Below are 16,297 nucleotides of genomic sequence, written 5' to 3' on the forward strand. Positions count from 1 at the left end.
ATCAAAGGAGACTTCAAGAAGAAAGTTAATTGCATGCTTAAATTTAAGGAAGAATGTATGTTGGTTAATTTCATGTGAAAAGTTTGGATTATGTTTCTGCTCTGTGTAGCCCATTACACTCCAACTTGTAAGGAAAAAGAAGGGAGGTTTGGGAAAAAACAACATTGGTGTGAGCAAAGACTGTGCAAAGATACCAGAATATAAAAAAGTGCTGAGGCTGTCTAGGACAAGCTCACAGAAACATAAACCTATGTCAAAAGAACCATTGCTGCATACACTTCAGAATTATAAAGCTGGCAAAGGAGCTGCTAGGAATACAGCAGTGAGAAGAAAGTCGTGCCTGTCTTCAGTCCATTAAATAATGCTATGGCAGGGCAAGTAGCAAGAACACAAACAGAAAAGTAATTTCTCCATAAACAGATGCAGTATAAACATTGACACAGAGAAGGAATAGAGGGCAAACAAAATTAGCAATTGAAAAAAAAACTTGTTTAAACTCCCAACATATTTTCAATTTCTGTCTGAATTCTACTTCAACTATTTTTATGGAAAAATAATTTTATTATTATGAAACTTAAGAAAAAGACAGATTGTGTATAAGGAAAAGTTCAATCCACAAATACTGTTAGCATAGAGGGGTCTGGTGGACTCAGTCATGCATCTAACCATGAAGCTACTGGCAGTGATAGCTGTTGGAAGACAAAGATTTAGTTTTCTTTAAAGGTGTGACACCATCTGGTTTGCTTACACTCTAATGAAATATCATCCTTCCAATTGTATAGGATAACACATATTAGACTTGAGGGTCTAAAAATCAAGGTTGTGAGACACAAAGTTGAGGTGGTGTGCAATGAGGAAGACCTGGGAGAAATGCAATTAAAATACAGTTTATAATATTCTCAAAGAGGTAACTAAAAAACACACACAAAAAAAACCCAATTAGATATAGTACTAAGACAATAGTAATAAATTGACAATCTATACTCTCACTGTTTTTATTCAACATTGACTAGACACCCTATTAGTAATGAACTGAGAGTGTAAACTCTCCATGTTGTTATCCAGTACTGCACTAGACAGCCTATCCAACATGCTGAACTACATGAAATGCAAAGACATATATTTAATAGACAAAGATGTAAAGAATTTCCTAAGCAAAAAATACAGTATTATTATATTGAAGATTATAAATTTATAATCTGCTAGATCTAGTCAGTGCCTTATCAGTCTTGGGATGTACAAAAATCAATTATAGTTATGTAAACTAAGAAGTTAATAAAAACAAAATTTACAATATAATAAGAGATGTTAAAATAATTGAAAATGTGTTGGTCAAATGTATATTTTTAACAATAAAAAATAAGTATATAAAGTTGATGAATGTTATAAATGGAGTCCATCCAAAAGCAATGAGTAATTCTCTTTCCTATAGTAAAAGGCAGGAAATAGTTAAAATTGCTAGTTTTCCTAATCGTTCAAAGTTTATAGAAAAAATATAAATTAATTCTAAATTTCTATGAAAGGCAAAAAAGAGCAGAATAGTAAATATAATTCTGGACATAAGCTCACTCTTGAGTTCACTCTGCAAAATTTCAAAATTTACAGCAAAATACACAGTAGTCTGCCCATATGTACATAAACCCCTACCTATATACATACACATACACAGACACATAGATAAGCAGAAGACTGGTGTCCATCTTATTTTCCTCAAAAGTCTAAAGGAAATTTGATAGGGAAAATAATCAATAGAGGCTCACGAGATGGCTCAGTGTGTAAGAGTGCTTACAATGTAAGCATAAAGACTGCAATTCAGTCTTTTTAAAAATGAGTGATCGTACAAAAATAGCAGAGGTAACTAGAATACTATTGAAATATTTTCTTAAAATCACATGTGCATTTTCATGCATTCCCAAAATTACTGCATAAAGCAAAGATACTTAAGTTAAACTGTGTGAAATTGACTGTACAGCAATAATAGATGCTAATTTTCCATTGGTATCACCACAGATGTTTTTCTGAAGAAAAGTGATTTATTCTATCTCAGACAGACACAGAATCAAACATTTTGTCCAGTTCACATTAAAGTATTTCACCATCATGTTATTATATGTCCTGTTTTGTAGCCTTTTATTTAAACAGTTTCTCTGTGCAACAGCGCTTGCTGTTCTGGAACTCACTCTATAGACCAGACTGGTCTGGAATTCAGAGATCTGCTTGCCTCTGCCACCCTACTGCTGTGTTTAATACTGTGCACCACCACTATGCAGCTGGTTTTTCTTGAGTGTTTTTCTGTGTAATTAGAGCTAGTGCTGGAAGGCTATATGACATATATGCATAGATACAAAAGGATTTTATTAAATAAAAAATCATTATAGCAGTTATGACATATTTTACTATTGATATTTATGATTTTAAATATGGAAAGTATTTAAGTGAATGCTGTATACACTGAATTTGATTCTCATAAGCAGAATCAAGAAATTTGTAAGTAAATGAGAGATATCAATTTCACAGAACAAAATAAAGCTTTAGGAGAAAGGCACACATGTTATTCAGCAATAACATACTTTAACACTTACTCAAATATTTTCTTATTAAATAAGCTTGCCATCAATCTAATCAATTGAGAACAAGATGAAGCCTTAAAATCCATATCAACATAACTTTTAAGCATTTCAATAAATGTCTTGTTATTAAAGATATTAAAATCTCTGTCACTATCATATAAAATGTATACCATTTCTCCTCATGTGATTCATATCTTTTGTCCATATGTACACTAATGATGGCTTCAACTTCACTAAAAATCAAATAGCAACATAATTTTTCTATCCCTCTCATTCTGTTTGTGATACTGTTATATGTAATAAATATTTGAGTTAGCATTGTTTGCATCTGGTAAAATTATTCTGACTATGACTGGGTATAAAAATCATTGTCATTTATGACTTATATATTCAAAAATTTTAATGCTTAAATTGAAAAGGGATTAGCACCATAGATGATAAATTCCCTTCAAGTAGATTGCTATGAATGCTAGATCATAATTTACATAAATGTGCAAAAATTATGACATGTTTTTGTCTCCTATTTTATACTTGACATATTTGATTGATTCTGAAAGACTGACCTTGATTGAAAAATCAACATGCTCAGAGGGCTCTGTTAGCTTTCTTTAATAAAGAACTTCATCTTGAAATTTATGTTTTATCACAAAAACTGTGGTAACTATAACATCTGTAGTTTTTTTGAACCAAAAAGTTTGCTGTCTGTTGCTCTAAAGTTAATATTTGCTAAATACACAATGTAAGTCAACTGAGCAATTGTTGATATTTTTCTTCACATTTTGAGGTAATTAAGAAATCCTGGTTTACTATTTCTTCCTTAATGATGTTTTAAGAATAAATTTTCTTAGCACAATTACCAAAATTAAAAAGTAAGTCAAGGCATTATTTTCTTATATCTCAACATAGTTTTTGTATTGTATACTGTGTAAATTCTGTGTTGTTTCATTATTGAGAATGCATTGCATGACATTTACTTCTTTAGTAAAATGTTTAATTTAAGTTGGATAATCATGCGTGTTACTAACAATATATTTTATTTTTAATAGAATTAAACAGATTTAGATGGTATTTTGCAATTCCTTGTTTTCTATTACATTATTCATAGACATGAATTATATGGTTTAATGAGCTTTTTTTTCTTGTTTGTTTGTTTTTCCATTAAATAGACTACAATGTAATACAGAACTTTGATACTTCACTAAGAAGTTTGGGAAAAAATCACTTAGCAAACACATTTTCATCAGTGCTACTACTGACTTACTCCAATATCAGTGGCTTTACGATTTAATTGCCATAATATCAACGTACCAAGCCACAACCTTTGGTTTTCTAAGTAGTCACTGACCCTGGCAGCATTTATACTTCTGTGCTGTGTGGACTGTTGAACTGTAGGACATCAGTGGCACTTTTGTTGGTGTTGCATTTGCAAATCACAGAACTCTAAGTCCTCATGTTTAACAGTAGTTTCATTTAGTATTTTGTTTTGTTTTATTTTAAGAACAGTGTGCAGAATAAGGAAATCTCTGTGTTGTCATTTTTTGTCTTACTGTATTTTACTGTTTTCCCTTAGAAGCCTGTTTGCTTTCTAATACCAGACAAAAAGGGAATGGATCTGGAGAATAGGAGAAGAGGGAAGGAACTTGGAGGAGGAGGAGAGAGAGGAAACTCTAATAAAGACCTATTATATGGGAAAATATTTTCAAAAAAGAAAAAAATGAAAAATAGAGGTCCCTGACTGATAGGAGTTAAGCAGAAATAAAGGAAAATATCAAATTTTCTACACAAAGGTACAAATAATTTATATAAAATCAGTTACTGAATTTTTATCACTTTTTCTATAGTCATATTCTGGTGTTAAGAAACTATGAGAAAGAAAAGAAAAATGTGGATCAACCAGATTGTTTTGTTTATTTCTTTTTATTCTTCACTCATACATCACACTCCTACCACCATTCCCCTTCATACACCCCTCCCATTTCCTCACCTACTTCCCTTGAATACTAGCCCTCTATGAAACGTGGGGTTGGTAAAAACATTTCCTATTTGGCAGTCTGCCGTTTTGTCCTACTGATAGTATCCTTTGCCTTATAGAAGCTTTTCAGTTAAACGAGGCACCATTTACTTATTATGTACTTAATGTCTATATTATCAGCGTTCTGTTCAGGAAGTTGTCTCTTGTGACAATGCATTCAAAACTATCCCCCACTTTGTCTTCTATTTGGTTCAGTATATCGCATTTTATGTTAAAGTCTTCGATTTATTTGCACTTGAGTTTTGAGCAGGGTTTTAGATATGAATAACCTGGCATTTTTATTGATGCTAACATCCAGTTAGAACAGCATCATTTGCACTTGTTATTCTTTTGTGCATATCTGACTTCTTTATTAAAAATTAGGTGTCCATAGGTGTGTGGGTTTACCTCTGGGTCCTTGATTTGATTCTATTTATCAATCCATCTGTTTCTATGCCAACACCATGGTGCTTTGTTCCTTTAGTTTTGTATAACATCTTAAAATAAAGTATGTTGATACCTCCAGATGTTTCTTATTGCACAGAATTACTTTAGCTGTTGAAGATTGCCTTTGTTTTTCTATATGAAATTGGATAATCTGTGAAAAGAATTGTGTTGGAATTTTGATGGGGATTGCATCAAAATGTAATAAGATGCTACTTTTACTGTGTTAATCCTACCAAGCCACGAGCATGAGAGATTACCCCATCTTCTAATGATATTTTTTTCAATTTTTTTTCTTCAAAGACTTGAAGTTTTTGTTGTACAAGTCTTTAGAGTTACCCTAAAATATATTTTATCATTTTTGACCATTGAGAAGGGTGTTGTTTCCCTGATTTCTCCCTCCCACACCATTTGTCATTTATGTATAGGAGGGAATATATATATATGTATATGTATATATATGTATATATATATATATATATATACATTGTAGTTTATTATGTATACTATCATATCATCTGCAAATAACAATACGTTGTCTTTTTCCTTTCTTGCTTATATCCTCTTGATGTACATTAGTTACCTCATTACTCAAACTAGAACTTCAACTACTTTACTGAATAGCTATGAAAGAGTCGACAGCCTTCCTTCATCGGAGTCTACTTTAGATTGTCATTTTGCTCAGTAAGTATTAAATGATCAAATGAAATAACTTCTCCAAATACCCATGAAAAGAAAATACTGAAATACATCGTTCACTATGCAGAAAGAATAAGTGGTTAAACAGAAACAGTGCATGAAAAAAATATTTAAGATCATTTACATAAAATTAGGATTTTTGAAGCATATAAAGTAATAATGTTAACAGCAGAAATGCAATTTATAGTCTCATAAAGCATTTTAGAAGCATGATATGTTTCCCACAATTTCAAGACCCATATTTGTGTTAAAAAGTACTTAGTAATAATAATTAAATATCTGAGAAACAAAGAAAATATACTATGTGTATAATTACTGTAACTTAAAATCAATAAATGAAAGTAAAAACATCTTAACTTATACTATAGCATCATTTTTTGGAGATTTTTCTAATATTTAATAGTGACATTTGTTTCCTGCATATGTTAGTAGTCAAAGAATTTACTTCTGTATTATTCATTATGAATTATTGTCAGTCTGATCAGTTTTTGGTATGTTTTATGTGGATGTATGTAGAAGGTAAGGAAATTCCCCAAAATTACAGTTGGAAACTTAACCAAACTGTTTTACAGATACCCAAAGATACTTGTGAAATGCCTTTAAGAAAAATTATTTTGTTAAGTATTTAAAATAATATCCTATTTGATTTATTTTCTCAATCATTTATTTATTTATTTATTTATTTACACTCCAGACTTTTATTCCCCCTACCCAGTCTACCCTCTGACTATGCCATATCTCATACCTCCTCCCTACACCCTGTCTCCAGGAGGATGTCTCCAAACCTCACTGCCCACTAAAACAGACCTAAACTCTGCACCTCTGAGACCTATGATCTTTTTCAATTGCACCCTGCCAGCAGGGCTTCCTTCTTCCACTCTACTTGCATTTCCTGGTCAACACCACATCTTAGGACAGATGTAACATCTCCTTAGCTATTTGTCAACAACCATCTCAGTGTTCCTTTCCTTTCCTTTATCAGCTGCCAAGCCGCAGACCACTTATTCTACTAGGCACCCTTGTTGGCCACATGGGGATGGGACACAAGCAGTTGATTTTTACTAACCCTCCTGTCCTCCATTCTGACCTCTTGAGATATGCTCTTTATCCTATAACACTATTCTTACAACAGTCTGTGCTTCAACCATACCTCCATTACCTGCAGACTCCACTTCTGGTGTAGAATTAGGGTCCTCTTAGCTCTTTATCACGTCTGCTCTCAGCTTTCCTTCTTATTGACTTACACTTTGAAAATTTTGAAAATAATTTCTCTTAATTTCACTTAAATTTATACCTACATAGTTATATCATTAAAAACCCACAAAGTTTTATCCAAACATGTAGTTCTATAAGGATCCATCCCATAATCAGCTTCTAAATGCTGACACCATTGCATACACTAGCAAGATTTTGCTGAAAGGACCCAAATATAGCTGTCTCTTGTGAGATGATGCCGGGGCCTAGCAAATACAGGAGTGGATGTTCACAGTCAGCTATTGGATGTATCACAGGGCTCCCAATGGAGAAGCTAGAGAAAGTACCCAAGGAGCTAAAGGGATCTGCAACCCTATTGTTGGAACAACATGATGTACTAACCAGAACCCCGGAGCTCTTGTCTCTAGCTGCATATGTATCGAAAGATGACCTAGTCGGCCATCAATGGAAAGAGAGGCCCATTGGACTTGCAAACTTTATATGCCCCAATATAGGGGAATGCCAGGGCCAAAAGAATGGGAATGGGTGGATAGGGAAGTGGGGGGCGCTATGGGGGACTTTTGGGATAGCATTGGAAATGTAATTGAGGAAAATATGTAATAAAAATATTAAAAATTAAAAAAAAAAAGAATTTCCTCAAGGACCTAGCAAATGTCTGAGTTCTAGTCCCCTCGTGACTTGGAGCCTAGGAACTGCAGTTGCTTAATTTACATCTTTTCCATGGATGTCAATAGGAGCAGTAAACCCACAAGGTACATTGATACCAAAAGACAATGGAACCAGAAAAAAAGGGGGCACTTTCCTGAAATTTAACTATATGTAAACTGCATGACACTATTCTAAATCCATTTGCCAAACTTCTTTTAATTATGTAGAAACAATGTACCTTTAGCCACATAGCTCAATGTATTAGCAATATTGTGAAAATATCTTTAATTCTACTCTTAGAATATGAAAACAACCTTGGGGAATTATAGATATTAGTAAAATGTATAATTAAAATTTTATAAGATTGTTAATTGCTGACATTCTAACACTCACTGTAATAATATCTGTTGCTAGGAAAGGTGTATTGGCTCTCAAGCAGGGAGTATGAACAGCTCAGATTAAAAAAGACCCAGGTAAGAGATGTTTCAGGAGTAGATAAAGAATGTAGGAAAACCTAAAAAGATTCTTCAGAAAGAATAAATGTCTAAGGATTGCATTGATTGAATTATACAAGGGCAAGCTATTAAATACCGATTGACAATTAATCACCAGGGTAACTTTACTCTTATTTGTAAACATGATTTGGCTTACAATGAATCTAAATATCCATGAAAATTGCTTAAGAACCGTCTAAATGCAGTATGGTCTCAATAGAACAATAGTATTGACCTTGGGAAATTACATCAAGAAATATTGATTAGAACATTCTCATTTGTTAATAATTCCTGGCAAAAAGTTTATAAATGAATTACAATATGCCCTATAACATCTCAATCCATTAAATATTTTGCATGATCAAGCTGCTAAAATCCTGATATATTTAATATTAGTTCCTATTGTTCTTTTAATGTTTTGACAAACTACTACTTTATACAAAGAACATAGAGAAGACATTTTGTGCAATAAAATCTTCTTACGTAGTCTTTATGCTGCAGGAACAGAACGGATATTCATATGGTGTGCAGTCCCTGTTTTAGGCACAAACCCTGACCCACAATTGGCTGGAAGAAAGAATTAAAAATTAAGATTAATTATCTTGTGATGATGAAGATAATTCTCTCCTTCCACATTGTTTTGTATGTACATGTCTTCTTTAATAAGCATTAATTTTAAAAGAAGAATTTTGCATTAAAGATGTATTTTTTTAGTTTTGCTTCTCATGATATTTTTTTTTTGCTTAGATGCTTTGTAACCTCTAGATTATTCTGAAAGCAAAACAGGCTATCTCTTTCAATTTGGGAAAATATGAGAGACTCTGAATATTTCAGTACTACATATTCTAAGTATTTAGAATTATGAATTATTTCAAATCTGTTATTTCAAACCTGTTGTCATTTTAAACTACATTGAATTTTATACTTCATTTCAAAACTGTACCAAATTATCTGCAGAAAGCCACTAAAATCAACATTGTTTCAAATAAGTTTTAAGTTTGTATTATAAATTCTGTTTCATTATAATCTTCTTCTCAAACCTGTACACTTTGTCTTGATGATATATTTACTATGGTGTGCAAGGTCAATATTAATTAACATCTTTCAGCAAATTTAATACCAGGCTTAGTAGGAATTTTTTTTTCATAAGCACAGAAAGGCTACTGTAAAATGGGCTAACCTAAGAGTGAATCTGATTTTTCTGAATTTTCACTTAATTCTTGGAGACCAACTATTTCTTCAGCACAGATTTCAGTAAGATGTCATTTAGTAAGCTCAGCTCTAGTTCATAATACAAAGCCCAAAAGAAAGTATGTTTTTCAAAGCTTTGGAAAATACAAATAAGATATCTTGGTGAAAATCAAGTCTCAAAAGTAGATATTTTAGTCAAAATAATCAGTGATTTTTAATCAGGAAGCAAACCATCCAGACTCATAATGCTCTGCTTCCCAAGTGGCCCTCTTTGTATCCACTACATCATGCAGTGACCATTGAGATAAAACAGCTCAAGAGCAAGGTGAACATTTACAGTTACAACTCTGTCTTCATATGCAACTGTTCCAAATATCACTTCAGTCCCTCCAGTTTCCAATGCTGTAAATCCACTGCAATTCTGCCTCCCCTATAAAATTCTTAGTCCCGACAGACAAGAACAGCCTATGTATATGTATATAAACTGCTAAGCACTTTTTGCCTATTCAAGATCAGCATTTTATTTTACAAGATCTTTATGACATAGTTAAACAATTTTCTAAAGGATGTATCTACAACCATGTTGGCAGAAGACCAGAGGATTTTAAGAAACTGACTTTTATTCCCAGGGTCCTGAAATCACTTTAGACTGTTGAACATTAAAATTAAGCATTTTTTCTTTAAAATAGTTATCAGCAGCAATAAAAGGTGAAATACTATATCCGGTGCCAACCCTGAGAAAAGCAGATCTAATTTGTCTGTCAATTCATCTCAAGGGAATAGTTTCTGCTATATAGAATAGAATATCTGCGATAGCAGTCTATCAAAAAGATATCAACTTGAAAGATCCTCACTAAAAACCTGAAACTAGATAGGTTGTTGGACCTAAGAACCAAAGAACTTTTTATCTGGAGAAAAATTTCTCTCTCTTATTGTGATGTTTTTCTGGTTTTGTTTGTTTGTTTGTTTCTGCTTGCCATTCAATTTCTGGGGGAAAATTAGGTTTTTTTGTTAGGTATTTATTTCATTTACATTTCCAATGCTACCCCAAAAGTCCTCCACATACTCACCCACACACTCCCCCACCCACCCACTCCCACTTCTGGGCCCTGGAGTTCCCCTGTACTGGGCCATATAAAGTTTGCATGATCGATGGGCCTCTCTTTCCACTGATGGCCAACTAGGCCATCCTCTGATACATATGCAGCTAGAGACACGAGCTCCAGGGGGGACTGGTTAGTTCATGTTGTTGTTCCACCTATAGGGTTGCAGGTCCCCCCATCTCCTTGGGTACTTTCTCTAGCTCCTCCATTGGGGGCCCTGTGATCCATCCAATAGCTGACTGTGAACATCCACTTATGTGTTTGATAGGCTCTGGCATAGCCTCACAAGAGACAGCTATAGCTGGGTCGTTTCAGCAAATTCTTGCTAGTGTATGCAATTGTGTCAGCATTTGGAAGATGATTATGGGATGGAACCCCTTTTATGGCAGTCTCTAGGTGGTCCATCCTTTCGTCTCAGCTCCAAACTTTGTCTCTGTAACTACTTAAATGGATGTTTTGTTCCCAATTCTAAGAATGGACAAAGTGTCCACACTTTGGTCTTCGTTCTTCTTGAGTTTCATGCGTTTTGCTAATTGTATCTTATTTCTTGGGTATTCTAAGTTTCTGGGCTAATATCCAGTTATCAGTGAGTACATATTGTGTGAGTTCTTTTGTGATTGGGTTACCTCACTCAGGATGATACCCTCAAGGTCCATTCATTTGCCTAGGAATTTCATAAATTCATTCTTTTTAATAGCTGAGTACTACTCCATTGTGTAAATGTACCATATTTTCTGTATCCATTCCTCTGTTGAGAGGCATGTGGGTTCTTTACAGCTTCTGACTATTATAAATAAGGCAGCTATGAACATAGAGGAGCATGTGTCCTTCTTACCGGTTGGAACATCTTCTGGATATATGCCCAGGAGAGGTATTGCTGGATCCTCCACTAGTACCATGACCAATTTTCTGAGGAACTACTAGACTGACTTCCATAGTGGTTGTATGACCTTGCAATCCCACTAACACTGGAGGAGTGTTCCTCTTTCTCCACATCCCTGCCAACATCTGCTGTCACCTGAATTTTTAATCTTAGCCATTCTGATTGGTGTGAGGTGGAATCTCGGGGTTGTTTTGATTTGCATTTCCGTGATGATTAAGGATTTTGAACATTTTTTCAGGTGCTTCTCAGGCATTCGGTATTCCTCAGGGGAGAATTCTTTGTTTAGCTCTGAGCCCCATTTTTAATGGGGTTATTTGATTTTCTGGAGTCCACCTTCTTGAGTTCTTTATATATATTGAATATTAGTCCCCTATCTGATTCAGGATAGGCAAAGATACTTTCCCAATCTGTTGGTGGCCTTTTTGTCTTATTGACGGTGTCTTTTGCCTTGTAGAAGCTTTGCAATTTTATGAGGTCCCATTTGTTGATTCTCAAGCTTACAGCACAAGCCATTGCTGTTCTATTCAGGAATTTTCCCCCTGTTCCCATATCTTCAAGGCTTTTACCCAATTTCTCCTCTATAAGTTTCACTCTGTCTGGTTTTATGTGGAGTTCCTTGGTCCATTTAGATTTGACCTTAGTACAAGGAGATAGGAATGGGTCAGTTCGCATTCTTCTACATGATAACCACCATTGTGCCAGCACCATTTGTTGAAAATGCTGTCTTTGTACCACAGGATTGTTTTAGCTACCTTGTCAAAGATCAAGTGACCATAGGTGTGTGGGTTCATTTCTGGTTCTTCAATTCTATTGCATTGGTGTACCTGTCTGTTACTATACCAGTACCATGCAGTTTTTCTAAAAATTGCTCTGTACTAAAGCTTTAGATCAGACATGGTGATTCCATCAGAGGTTTTTTTTATGATTGAGAAGAGATTTGCTATCCTAGGTCTTTTGTTATTCCACATGAATTTGGCAGAATATCCTTTCGAATTCGTTGAAGAATTGAGTTGGAATTTTGATGGGGATTCCATTGAATCTGTAGATTGCTTTTGGCAAGATAGCCATTATTACTATATTGATCCTGTCAATCCATGACCATGGGGAATCTTTCCATCTTCTGAGATACACTTTAATTTCTTTCTTCAGAAACTTGAAGTTCTTATCATACGGATCTTTCACTTCCTTAGTTAGAGTCAAGCCAAGGTATTTTATATTATTTGTGAGTGTTGAGAAGGGTGTTGTTTTCCTAATTTCTTTCCTAGCCTGTCTATCCTTTGGCTAGAGAAAGGCCATTGTCTTGTTTGAGTTAATTTTATATCCAGCCACTTCACCGAAGCTGTTTGTCAGGTTTAGGAGTTTTCTGGTGGAATTTTTAGGGTTACTAATATATACTATCATATCATCTGCAAAAAGTGATATTTTGACTTCTTCTTTTCCAATTTGTATCCCCTTGATCGCCTTTTTTTGTCGAATTACTCTGGCTAGGACTTCAAGTACAATGTTGAATAGGTAGGGAGAAAGTGGGGCAGCCTTGTCTAGTCCCTGATTTAATGGGATTGCTTCCAGCTTCTCACCATTTACTTTGATGTTGGCTACTGGTTTTCTGTAGATTGTTTTTATCATGTTTATGTATGGGCCTTGAATTCCTGATCTATCCAAGACTTTTATCATGAATGAGTGATGGATTTTGTCAAATGTTTCTCTGCATCTAATGAGATTATCATGTGGTTTTTGTCTTTGAGTTTGTTTAAATAGTGGATTGAATTGATGGATTTTCATATATTAAACCATCCATGCATCCCTGGAATGAAACCTACTTGGTCAGGATGGGTGATTGTTTTGATGTGTTCTTGGATTCAGTTAGCGAGAATTTTATTGAGTATTTTTGCATCAATATTCATAAGGGAAATTGGTCTGGAGTTCTCTATCTTTGTTGGGTCTTTCTGTGGTTTAGGTATCAGAGTAATTGTGGCTTCATAGAATGAGTTGGGTAGAGTACCTTCCACTTCTATTTTGTGGAATAGTTTGTTAAGAATTGGAATTAGATCTTCTTTGAAGATCTAATAGAACTCTGCACTAAACCCATCTGGACCTGGGTTTTTCTTGATTGGGAGACTATTAATGACTGCTCCTATTTCTTTAGGGGATATAGGACTGTTTAGATCATTAACCAGATCCTGATTTAACTTTGGTACCTGGTATCTGTCTAGAAACTTGTCCATTTCATCCAGGTTCTCCAGTTATGTTGAATATAGCTTTTTGTAGAAGGATTTGACGGTGTTTTGGATTTCTTCAGGATCTGTTGTTATGTCTCCCTTTTCATTTCTGATTTTGTTAATTAGGATGCTGTCCCTGTGCCCTCTAGTGAGTCTGGCTAAGGGTTTATCTATCTTGTTGCTTTTCTCAAAGAAACAGCTCCTCCTTTGATTGATTCTTTGAATAGTTCTTCTTGTTTCCACTTGGTTGATTTCTTCCCTGAGTTTGATTACTTCCTTCCTGATACTCCTTTTGGGTGAACTTGCTTCCTTTTGTTCTAGAGCTTTTAGGTGTGTTGTCAAGAAGCTAGTGTGTGCTCTCTCTAGTTCCTTTTTGGAGGCACTCAGAGCTATGAGTTTTTCTCTTAGAAATGCTTTCATTGTGTCTTATAAGTTTGGGTATGTTGTGGCTTCATTTTCATTAAACTTGAAAAAATCCATAATTTCTTTTTTTATTCCTTTCATGACCAAGGTATCATTGGGAAAAGTATGTTCAGTTTCCACGTGAATGTTGGCTTTCTATTATTTATTTTGTTATTTTATTTCTATTATTGTTTGTTATTTTGTTAGTCCATGGTGATCTGATAGGATGCATGGGACAATTTCAATATTTTTATATCTGTTAAGGCTTGTTTTGTGGCCAATTATATGGTCAATTTTGGAGAAGGTGCCATGAGGTGCTGAGAAGAAGGTATATCCTTTTGCTTCAGGATAAAATATTCTGTAGATATATGTTAGATCCATTTGTTTCATAACTACTCTTAGTTTCAATGTGTCCCTGTTTAGTTTCTGTTTCCATGAAATGTTCGTTGATGAAAGTGGTGTGTTTTAGTCTCCCACTATTATTGTGTGAGGTGCAATGTGTGCTTTGAGCTTTACTAAAGTTTCTTTAATGAATGGGCATGCCCTTGTATTTGGAGTATAGATATTCAGAATTGAGAGTTCCTCTTGGAAGATTTTACTTTTGATGAGTATGAAGTGCCCTTGTCCTTTTTTTTTTTTTTTTTTTTTTTTGATGACTTTAGGTGGAAGTCGATTTTATTAGATATTAGAATGGCTCCTACAGCTTGTTTCTTCATACCATTTGCTTGGAAAATTGTTTTCCAGCCTTTCATTCTGTGGTACTGTCTGTCTTTTTCCCTGAAATGGGTTTCCTGTAAGCAGCAAATGTTGGGTCCTCTTTGTGTAGCCAGTCTGTTAGTCTATGTCTTTTTATTGGGGAGTTGAGCCCATTAAATTAAGAGATATTAAGGAAAAGTCATTGTTGCTTCCTATTATTTTTGTTGTTAAATTTGGCATTCTGTTCTTGTGGTTGTCTTCTTTTACGTTTGTTGAAGAATTATTTTCTTGCTTTTTCTAGGACTTGTTTTCTGTCCTTGTACTGTGTATTTTTTCCTTTATTATCCTTTGAAGGGCTGGATTCGTGGAAAGATAATGTGTGAATTTGGTTTTGTCGTGAAATACTTTGGTTTCTCCATCTATGGTAATTGAAAGTTTGGCTGTGTATAGTACCCTGGGCTGGCATCTGTGTTCTCTTGGTGTCTGTATAACTTCTGTCTAGCATCTTATGGCTTTCATAGACTCTGGTGAAAAATCTGGTGTAATTCTGATAGGCCTGCCCTTATATGTTACTTGACCTTTTTCCCTTACTGCTTTTAATATTCTATCTTTATTTAGTGCATTTGTTTTTCTGATTATTATGTGTTGGGAGGAATTTCTTTTCTGGTCCAGTCTATTTGGAGTTCTGTAGGCTTCTTGTATGTTCATGGGCATCACTTTCTTTAGGTTTGAGAAGTTTTCTTCTATAATTTTGTTGTAGACCTTTGCTTGTCCTTTAAGTTGAAAATCTTCATTCTCATCTACTCCTATTATCTGTAGGTTTGGTCTTCTCATTGTGTCCTGGATTTCCTGGATGTTTTGAGTTAAGATCTTTTTGCATTTTGCATTATCTTTGATTGTCATGCCGATGTTCTCTATGGAATCTTCTGTACCTCAGATTCTCTCTTCCATCTCTTGAATTCTGTTGCTGATGCTAGCATCTATGGTTCCAGATTTTTTTTCCTAGGGTTTCTATCTCCAATGTTGCCTCACTTTGGGTTTTCTTTACTGTGTCTACTTCCCTTTTTAGGTCTAGTATGGTTTTGTTCATTTCCTTCACCTTTTTGGATGTGTTTTCCTGTTTTTCTATAATGATTTGCAACTTTTTAGCAGTGTTCTCCTCTATTTCTTTAAGTGAGTTATTAAAGTCCTTCTTGATGTCTTCTACCATCATCATGAGATATGCCTTTAAATATGGGTCTAGGTTTTCGAGTGTGTTGGGGTGCCCAGGAATGGCTGAGGTGGGGGTGCTGTGTTCTAATGATGGTGAGTTGTCTTGGTTTCTTATGTAAGATTCTTAAGTCTGCCTTCCACCCTCTGATAATCTCTGGAGTCAGTTGTTATAGTTGTCTCTGGTTAGAACTTGTTCCTCTCGTGATTCTGTTATTCTCTACCAGCAGACCTTCGAGACTAGCTCTCTCCTGAGTTTCAGTGGTCAGAGCACTCTCTGCAGGCAGGCTCTCCTCTTTCAGGGAAGGTGCACAGATATCTGTCATTAGGACTTGTCTCCTGGCAGAAAATGAAGGCCCAAAACAGGACCTGTCCCAAAAGCTGTTCCCTTCTGTAGTCTACACTCTCACCTGTGCAGACTACTCTCAGTGGGTTCCAGGGACTAAGATGGCTCCCTCAGGTACTCCGGCAACTCCCTCCTGGGCTGGGCAGACACCTCTTCTCTGGCAGGGA

Source organism: Mus caroli, unplaced genomic scaffold (genome assembly GCF_978045245.1).
Source record: "Mus caroli unplaced genomic scaffold, Mus_caroli_1 scaffold_1, whole genome shotgun sequence".
NCBI lineage: Eukaryota > Metazoa > Chordata > Mammalia > Rodentia > Muridae > Mus > Mus caroli.